This window comes from Helianthus annuus, chromosome 9 (genome assembly GCF_002127325.2).
Source record: "Helianthus annuus cultivar XRQ/B chromosome 9, HanXRQr2.0-SUNRISE, whole genome shotgun sequence".
Lineage (NCBI taxonomy): Eukaryota > Viridiplantae > Streptophyta > Magnoliopsida > Asterales > Asteraceae > Helianthus > Helianthus annuus.
Genome location: NC_035441.2, coordinates 129353829 through 129363434, shown reverse-complemented (window position 1 = coordinate 129363434; position 9606 = coordinate 129353829).

The following is a 9606-nucleotide window of genomic DNA, read 5'->3' as shown; positions in this document are numbered from 1 at the left end:
GGAGAGAGAATGAACTCAAAATTTGATAACTACAGTGCATCGTTTTTCAACTCCTTCATATCTGAATCAGGACTGGTAGAGTACCAAATGGGGGGCTACAAGTTTACGGTTATGACGGAGGATGGATCCAGCCTTAGCAAAATCGACAGAATCCTAGTGTGCCACGAGTTCATGAATAAGTGGCCGGTGGCTAAATGTGAGGCTTTAGCGAGGAACCTATCGGACCACAATCCCTTAACGCTAACATGCTCTTCCCCAGATTTCGGACCGATCCCTTTCAGATTTTATAATAGTTGGATGGAGCTAAAGGGTCTTGACGAAGTGGTAGAGAAAGTATTGGGCGATGTTGAAATAGGGATGATATCGATAAAGGAGGTGGCAGGTATCCTTAAGAGGCTTAAAGGAGATATAAAGAATTGGAGAAGAGAGTCAAAGAAGAAGGAGGATAAAGAGTTACAAGAAAACAAAAAAGTAATAGAAGAAATCGAGAAAATGGCGGAAACTCGAAGACTCACAAAGAAGGAAAAGGAGAGTAGAATCACAAGTAAGTGGAAAATAAAGACATACGAGAAGAGAAGATTGGATGATTTAAAACAAAAGGCTAAGATGAGATGGGCGAAGTTAGGTGATGAAAACACGAAATTCTTCCACGGAATCATAAGCTGTCGAAAAGCAAGGAATCGAATAAATTCTATAAGAATAAACGGAGTTATGGAAACAGACCCCAAGTTGATTAAGGAATCCATTCTAGAAAACTTCAAATCAAGATTCATCGAACCAGTAGATAGAAGACCGACGATTGATGGAAGAGGTTTCTCACAATTAACAAGTGACCAAGCAGGAAATCTGATTGCCGAATTTTCGAGGGAAGAAATAAAAACCGCGGTTTGGGCGTGTGGGAGTGATAGGGCCCCTGGGCCTGATGGATTCTCGTTCAAGTTCATCAAAAAATATTGGAACAAATTGGAGAGATACTTTCTGGGAGCAATAGCAGGATTCCACGAGAAAGCACGAATTGAAAGAGGCTGCAATCCGTCCTTCGTAGCATTAATCCCAAAGACGAGAGACCCCAAAGACGTTAACGAATATCGCCCTATTTCCTTGATTGGAGTAATATACAAGGTGATAGCTAAGCTACTAGCAAACCGACTAAAAAAGGTCATCAGATCTGTAGTTGGCCCTGTACAAACAGCATTCGTGGAAGGAAGATCCATATTTGATGGCCCGGTTATCACTAGTGAGGTAATATCTTGGGCTAAAAAGAGTAAAAAGAAAATTTTCGTGTTTAAAGTGGATTTCGAGAAAGCATACGACACAATAAACTGGAAGTTCTTGTTGGCTAATTTAAAAGCAATGAAGTTCCCGCATCTATGGAGAAAATGGGTCGGAGCATGCCTAAAATCGAGTTGGGCTTCAATATTGGTAAATGGATCCCCAACTTCAGAATTTAAGCTACAGAGAGGAGTAAGACAAGGCGACCCCATATCACCATTTCTATTTATTCTAGCTATGGAAGCGTTGGGCGTTATCATGTCCAGGGCAGGAGAAAGAGGAGTCTTCAAAGGAGTGGAATTACCGAACGATGGTCCGTGTATAACACACCTATGCTACGCGGATGACGTAATATTCATGGGTGAGTGGTCTGAAACAAACATCCTAAATTTGAATAGGATCCTAAGATGTTTTTATTTATGCTCGGGTCTAAAAGTAAACCTAAATAAATCTAAGTTATATGGAGTGGGTATTGATGAGGAGGAAGTTGAAAGTATGGCAGACAAGTTAAAATGCAGGAAAGGCGATCTACCGTTCAGGTTCCTTGGATTAACCATAGGAGCAAATATGAAACGAATAAAATTTTGGAAGCCAATTGTGGATAAATTCAATAGTAAACTTTCGGCGTGGAAAGCTAAATGCCTATCTTTTGCCGGGAGATTGGTTCTAGCGAAAGCGGTAATGGGAGCTTTACCAAACTACTATCTATCGATGTACCGAGCACCAAAGAAAGTTCTACAGAAATTAGAGGCAATCCGCAGGGATTTTGTATGGGGGATGAAAGACGGAAAAAGCAAGATAAGATGGATAGCATGGAATAAGATGATTAAACCAAAGAGATATGGTGGCCTTGGAATTGGGGATATGAGTAGCACCAATTTGGCATTGCTAGCAAAGTGGGGATGGAAGTTCAAGATGAAACCGAATGCTCTCTGGACAAGAGTTATAAGGGCAGTTCACTCAAATTCGAGAAGCACGAAATACATTCCGGTTAACAATAGCATTAGCGGATTGTGGAAAGACATTGTGACATCCTTCAAAGAATTGGAGAGCAAAGGAATAAAGCTGGAAGATAAACTGATGGCGAAATTGGGAGATGGAACAGAGGTAAAGTTTTGGTTGGATAGATGGGCAGGAGAAAAATCTTTCAAAAATCAATTTCCAGATTTGTTCAAAATTGCAAAAAATAAACAGGCTAGGGTTTCAGAATACGCAATAAACTTACAGAATGAAGTACAGTGGAGTATCGAGTGGGCGAGACCCCCAAATTCAGACGTTGAATGGTCTCAGTGGTCAGATATGTTAAAGGAATTAAACAAAACAAAACCGTTCACAGGCAAGGACCGATGGGGATGGATGAACAGCAACTGGGAAGAACCTTCAGTGGCAGCGGTTAAAGATCAGATCTACAAGAACATGGAAAGCGAAAGAGAGGAGGAATGGAAGCACTGGAATACGTGGCTACCTGCAAAAATAAATTATTTCACATGGAGGGTGGGCGTTGAAAGAATTCCGGTGAAAACCGAACTGAGAAAAAGAGGAATTGGGTTGGGCGATTACCTTTGCTCCAGGTGCAGATTAGAGGAAGAAACAGTCAATCATGTAATTAGTGAGTGTGTGGAATCGATAATAGTCTGGAGAAAAATTATTAACTGGCTGAAATTACCTTCGGTGGCGGACACCAGTAGTTGCGAGAAGGCTTTAACATATGTGGATGGGCTAAAGGGGTCTATAATGTGGAGAAAAACAGTGAAAATGGTAATGCAAGCAACTATGTGGCACTTATGGAAAGCTAGAAATGACAAAGAGTTTGAAGGTATAGCAAGGACAGGAGAAAGAATCGCCGAGGATATTAAGGTCGACACGTTTTTGTGGTTGAAAAGTAGATCGAAACTGCGAGATATTGTGTGGGAAAGGTGGGAGGATTTCAACATAAGGGACATTATAAAATACTAAAATATAGTGGGTGAACGTCTTTAAAATTATTTTTGTTTAATGTATTAGCTTGTAATCTTTGGGTTTTACAGCATATGCTGGCCCTGTTCTATAAATCATAGAATCGTTGCTGTTCAAAAAAAAAAGGTAGTCACATGAAAAGGAGGGAGGCAACATTAATTGGCGGCTGACATATGGAACATGGGATCACAAAAGTAATTTGGAATCAATAATGTCAAACATCTTTTGACGGTAAGGAAATTTGTGGGTTCTATTGATTGGGCCGCCAAAACAAGAAAAGAAGTGCACGTGTGTTTTTGGGTGGAGGCACAAAACAAAAAGGCCAAACTCATGTGAGAATATATTGGGCCGAATAGGGACGGCAGACTCTTGGGAGGCATAAAATCTCGAAACACAACATCATCAACACATCTCGACGGCAGACAAGGGGGGCACGATGACCGAAGCAATTGAAGATCATCTCACCTTCATGAGCGGCTAGTCTCCTAGTGGTTTCCTCCGGATGGAGGGTTTTTGTAAGTTAGACAATTTTATGTGTTTGTGACAATCGTATAACTTGGTGATCTAAGCATTCGATGCTTTTCACCTTGATTTGATTTGATTTATTGGTTGTAAAGAATTGCATTTATTTAAACCTTGATTTCTAAGCATTCAGTTCCCGAGAGTTCTAGTAATTCGGATATATTTGACATGGGGTTAGGGTTTGTAATTGTAATTGATAATCATTCGATAACCTCCCGTTATGTATTGACCGGAGTACTTAGTCGTTGGTTATCACAATTGATGAATTAGGTTTAAACACTTATGTCTATGTGAGTGTTTCGATTAAACACATAATTGAATCTAGCTATAAAACCTGAAATCTGGAGGAACCATTGTTCTCTCCAACTGTTTACAACCTCGTATTTTCGTAGTTTGTTAGTTAGATAATCAATCAAATCCAACAATTGAGTTTTACTTTTTAATAGTAGTTAATCAAAACTGAGCATTATACACTTTCCACAATCCTCCTCTGGTTCGATATCCGACTTACTCTAGCTACTAGTTTATTTCGGTTTTTGCATGTCCATAACGACAGACATCAAAATGGCGCCGTTGCCGGGGAGGCGTGCGCAAAGTGTTTAGTGTTAAGTTTTAGTTTAAAAAAAATAAAAACAAATAAAAATCCAAAAATAGTGTCTGTTTTGTTTTGTTTTGTTCAGATTTATGCGTGGTACTTGTGTTTTTGTGTTTGTGCAGGATGACAGATCTTACGATATTATGCACCTCTCTTAGATGCATTTTGTGCAGGGAACCACTTCACCCGTGTATCGGTTGCCACGAGGCCCGATTTAGACGGGAAAGAACGAAATTGGCAGAACCACCGATGCCTTGCTATGATAATCCTTCCCCTCCACCATATTTTTATGATTATGATACAACGGTGGAGGATGGTTATTACTCTGATGGATGGGATCAGGACGAGGATACTTATTATGAGCCAAGGACGGATGGACGATGTTTCTGTTGCGGTCGTTATCATACTTCTTATGATGAGGATGTCTGCGTGGTGTATTTGGAAAATCCAGAGTATTGGAATAAAAAAATGATGGATGCATACATCTCAACACCGTATCAGGGATACCGACAGTATCATCCCGAGGAATATCCTGAGCCCGAGGGTGTCTATACTTATCAGACCGAGGAGGAGAAAAAGCTTGCTATGTTGGAAGCGAGTTTGTCCAAACTCGAACAGTATTTATTAGCACCCAACCTTTCCGATGAAGATCGAATCAGCTGCCTAGTTTCCAAGTGTCAGAAGTTAAAAATGAAGATAGAAATAGAAGAGCGACTCTCACCATTACCTGTTGACATTAGAGATTATTCTCACATGGAGGAGGAGGTTGTGGAGGATAATACCACACCAATGAACCCTTTATCTGATGAAGAGTCACTAGTGGATCAGATGGTGTGTGAGGATGAGGAGGCAGAGCAGTTTGATGAAATGAATGTGTGTACCGAACCTCTCCCCATATCAATCATTCAAATTAATAAGTGTGGGGAAGAGGGTTCGAGAAAGAAGATGAAAAGGGTGAAGCTACAAGACATCGGTGTATATCTCATGAAGTGGGTTAGCGAATCCCGCATGTGCTTTCTGAACATGCCAATTATACTTACGAACCTATGGAGATGGCATGTAAATTTCCGGGCATTCGTTGGAAATGTTAGGGGTAAATGTGCATTGAGACCACCATAGCGCATATCAGGTACGGTCTGGCTGAAGACCTTTAAACTTAGCGCTCTCGGGAGGCAGCCCGAGGATGTAGAGTATTGTATTTTGGTTTGGTTGTGTTTTGGTGTGTTGTGTTTTGACAGGTTCCTACGATTCTATCTTCACGGATGCAATGAATCAAGTGTGGGGATGTTTGGCAACATCCCCCGGTGAGATCTCAAAGAATCTATGAGGGGCGTATGTTCCGGTTAGATCGCAGCAGCTACACCGCCACAGACACTCACTTGTTTTCTGATCAGGTGCATGTGTTTATCTATCCTGTGTTTTATTTGTTTTCGTGTATTTGGTGGTGTGAACTTCTTGTGTTGGGAGTGGTTTTATGTGTCGAGTCGTCTAGTTATTAGCCGTTCATGGTCTGTGGGTGGTATCTTTCGAGTTTAGATTATAAATTGCACCATACATTGGGGACAATGTATCCCAAGTGTGGGGATGCGGTAACTCGAGAGAGGGTTGGTAAGATTGTTGATCTCAAATGCTTAAATTGGTTGAAATTGCTGAAAATTGAAAAATTTTTGTTTCTCAAGTATGCTTGAACTACATGAAAACCAATATTTTTAATCGCTAAGAGGTTCCTACTGATATTAAACTAACTTAGATCCCTAGTCATGGTTGTCCCTTTAAGTTTCATGAGAGTTTTTCTGACAGGTTTTAGAAAATAGTCGAGAAGAGATGCCTAACTAGGGGTAACATGCTTTAGGAATTACACATGCTACGTGTCGGCAACCTATATTCCTTTTGTTCGGTGAGAGATTTAAGCCTACTAGATTGTTAGTTGAATTACAATAACTGTTCAATTGTTGAGAGTAGGCCATATGTTGCTTTGTGTTAGAACTTGTGTAGTTTGATACATGCTGAGACTGTGGTTTAGCGTATGCACATAGATGATAAAGGCATTAGGATCACTTCATTGTTTCGTATGTTCATTGTTTATCCATCCCACCTTAGTTAACCATGTTGAGCCTTTTACCCTTCGTTTGTTACACCTTGTTTAACCCGTTTGATTACCAACCATGGATGACAAGTGTGTTTAGAAGTATGTTATGAAAAAAAATAGAAAAAAAAAGAAAAGAAAAAAGAGAAAGAAAAAAAAGAAAAAAAAATCATTGTTATGTTCGTGTTGAATAAATGGGTCGGAAATACCCAAAGTATTAGTGTTATTGTGAATAAAGTTGTCATGGTTGGTGTGTTCATTTGTGCTCGCCATATAAACATAAAAACCTAAAAATATATTCCTACCTTTACCCTTAACCCAAAACCCAAAAGTCCTTTTGATATGTGTTACGTTATTTGATACAGTGGAGGTATGATTGCTATACAAGCTTATGATTGCAAAGTAGCATACTTGGTTTTGAGTGATATATATACTAGCACATTACACGCTAGCCTTGATTGAGCTGAGAGGAGTGATTCTTGTGAGGGGCGTGTGGCATGTGTATAGTATCATAAGCATGTTAGTTTTAGTTAGGTAAGTCTTAAATTGTTTTAAATGCGTATCATTTATCTGTCAGATTGTCAATCTCGATTGTGTCAGTCTATGGGACGGGTATGACTTGGGACCTTAAATTGTTAATTCGGTAAGAAATTTAATGGTGATTTGTTAAAAAGGTGAGTAATGTTTGTGACGGTTGCTTGAGGACAATCAATGTCAAGTGTGGGGATGTGATGGAGAGTGTGAAGTCTGAGTGTTAATGTGCTTAATTTACGTGTTTTACTACCATTCATGTGATTATACGCTTTGAATATGTTAACTACGCAAGTATGTGGTTTTACAGGTTAATCGCGTAATTTGGTAAAGTTATGACGTTTGGTAATGAAGCAGAATACTTGGATGATAACCGAGGCACATCACGTTGCTAGGTAATTGTTGCGGGTGATAAAACAACTTCGAAGCACAAGATACGGAAGTGGATGAAGTCCAGGGGGCAGTTTGTCATTAGTTGAAAGTTGAAATGCATGTTAAAAAGAAGTCACAAGGAGCGAGACATCAGCAAAAGAGTTCACAGAAGGTTTGTACCGTAGCATACGTTTTATAAACGTAGCCTACGACTGGAAACATAAAACAACGCACATGTTGGTTTGGATGGAATTATAAAAAGGGGCTTTATAATAAAAAAAAAAAAAAGAAAGGGAAGCAGCTGATCACACGCACATGATACAAAGGTTTACAAAGTCAAAAATATCATCATGACAGGGCATTATTTACATTGTTATAATACAATACAAATACATGGGAAGTGGCGGCTGACTTCTCACTACATATATTCATGTGAATATTTGTGGGAGGTGACTCTTGGAAGGCATTTAATTGATCAATATCATTCATCCTAGGAATTCATCAACATCTCAACATCAGGGGACACGTAGACTTCTTGGAATAGGGGCTATTATTGTTTTACTAATAAACATCAAGCAGGTAGTCACATGAAAAGGAGGGAGGCAACATTAATTGGCGGCTGACATATGGAACATGGGATCACAAAAGTAATTTGGCATCAATAATGTCAAACATCTTTTGACGGTAAGGAAATTTGTGGGTTCTATTGATTGGGCCGCCAAAACAAGAAAAGAAGTGCACGTGTGTTTTTGGGTGGAGGCACAAAACAAAAAGGCCAAACTCATGTGAGAATATATTGGGCCGAATAGGGACGGCAGACTCTTGGGAGGCATAAAATCTCGAAACACAACATCATCAACACATCTCGACGGCAGACAAGGGGGGCACGATGACCGAAGCTATTGAAGATCATCTCACCTTCATGAGCGGCTAGTCTCCTAGTGGTTTCCTCCGGATGGAGGGTTTTTGTAAGTTAGACAATTTTATGTGTTTGTGACAATCGTATAACTTGGTGATCTAAGCATTCGATGCTTTTCACCTTGATTTGATTTGATTTATTGGTTGTAAAGAATTGCATTTATTTAAACCTTGATTTCTAAGCATTCAGTTCCCGAGAGTTCTAGTAATTCGGATATATTTGACATGGGGTTAGGGTTTGTAATTGTAATTGATAATCATTCGATAACCTCCCGTTATTTATTGACCGGAGTACTTAGTCGTTGGTTATCACAATTGATGAATTAGGTTTAAACACTTATGTCTATGTGAGTGTTTCGATTAAACACATAATTGAATCTAGCTATAAAATCTGAAATCTGGAGGAACCATTGTTCTCTCCAACTGTTTAAAACCTCGTATTTTCGTAGTTTGTTAGTTAGATAATCAATCAAATCCAACAATTGATTTTTACTTTTTAATAGTAGTTAATCAAAACTGAGCATTATACACTTTCCACAATCCTCCTCTGGTTCGATATCCGACTTACTCTAGCTACTAGTTTATTTCGGTTTTTGCATGTCCATATCGACAGACATCATCCTTGTATAGATTGCATTCTCTAAAGTGCACTTCTTGAATTAAGTGACTTTAGGGTTTGATCTAACTTCGTATTCCAAGCTCTTGGTGCTTGTCTCAATCCATACAGTGCTTTTGATAGTTTATAAACCTTTCCTTCATCTCCTGGCTTTACAAATCCTTCTGGTTGTGATACATAGACCTCCTCCTTGAGATCTCCATGTAAGAATGCAGACTTTACGTCTAAATGATGTACCTCCCAACCTTGATATGCTGCTAAAGCCAACATTAGTCGAACTGTCTCCATACGTGCTACTGGTGCAAAGACTTCGTCAAAGTCTATTCCGTGTTGCTGAACATATCCTTTTGCAACCAGCCTTGCTTTATGTCTGACTACGTTTCCGTTTGCATCTTTCTTAGTCTTGAATACCCACTTTAAACCTATTACCTTGTGATTTCTTGGCAACTCTGTCAACCTCCAAGTGTTATTTTTGTTTATCGAGTCTAACTCGTCCTTCATTGCTTTAATCCAGTTTCTGTCACTAGATGCTTCCTTGTAATTCCTTGGTTCTTCTTCTGCAAGTAGTAATTCTTGTGGATCTACTTGAATTTCCTCCGTCTCTTCATACAGTTCTTCGAGACTTCTCAGTTAGTGTCATTAATACTCTCTGTTGTACTTTCAGAGGTAGATGGACCTCTACTTGATAAATTACTCGAACTTCCAGATGAGTTCGGATCATGTGAGTGTGCTGGCGGA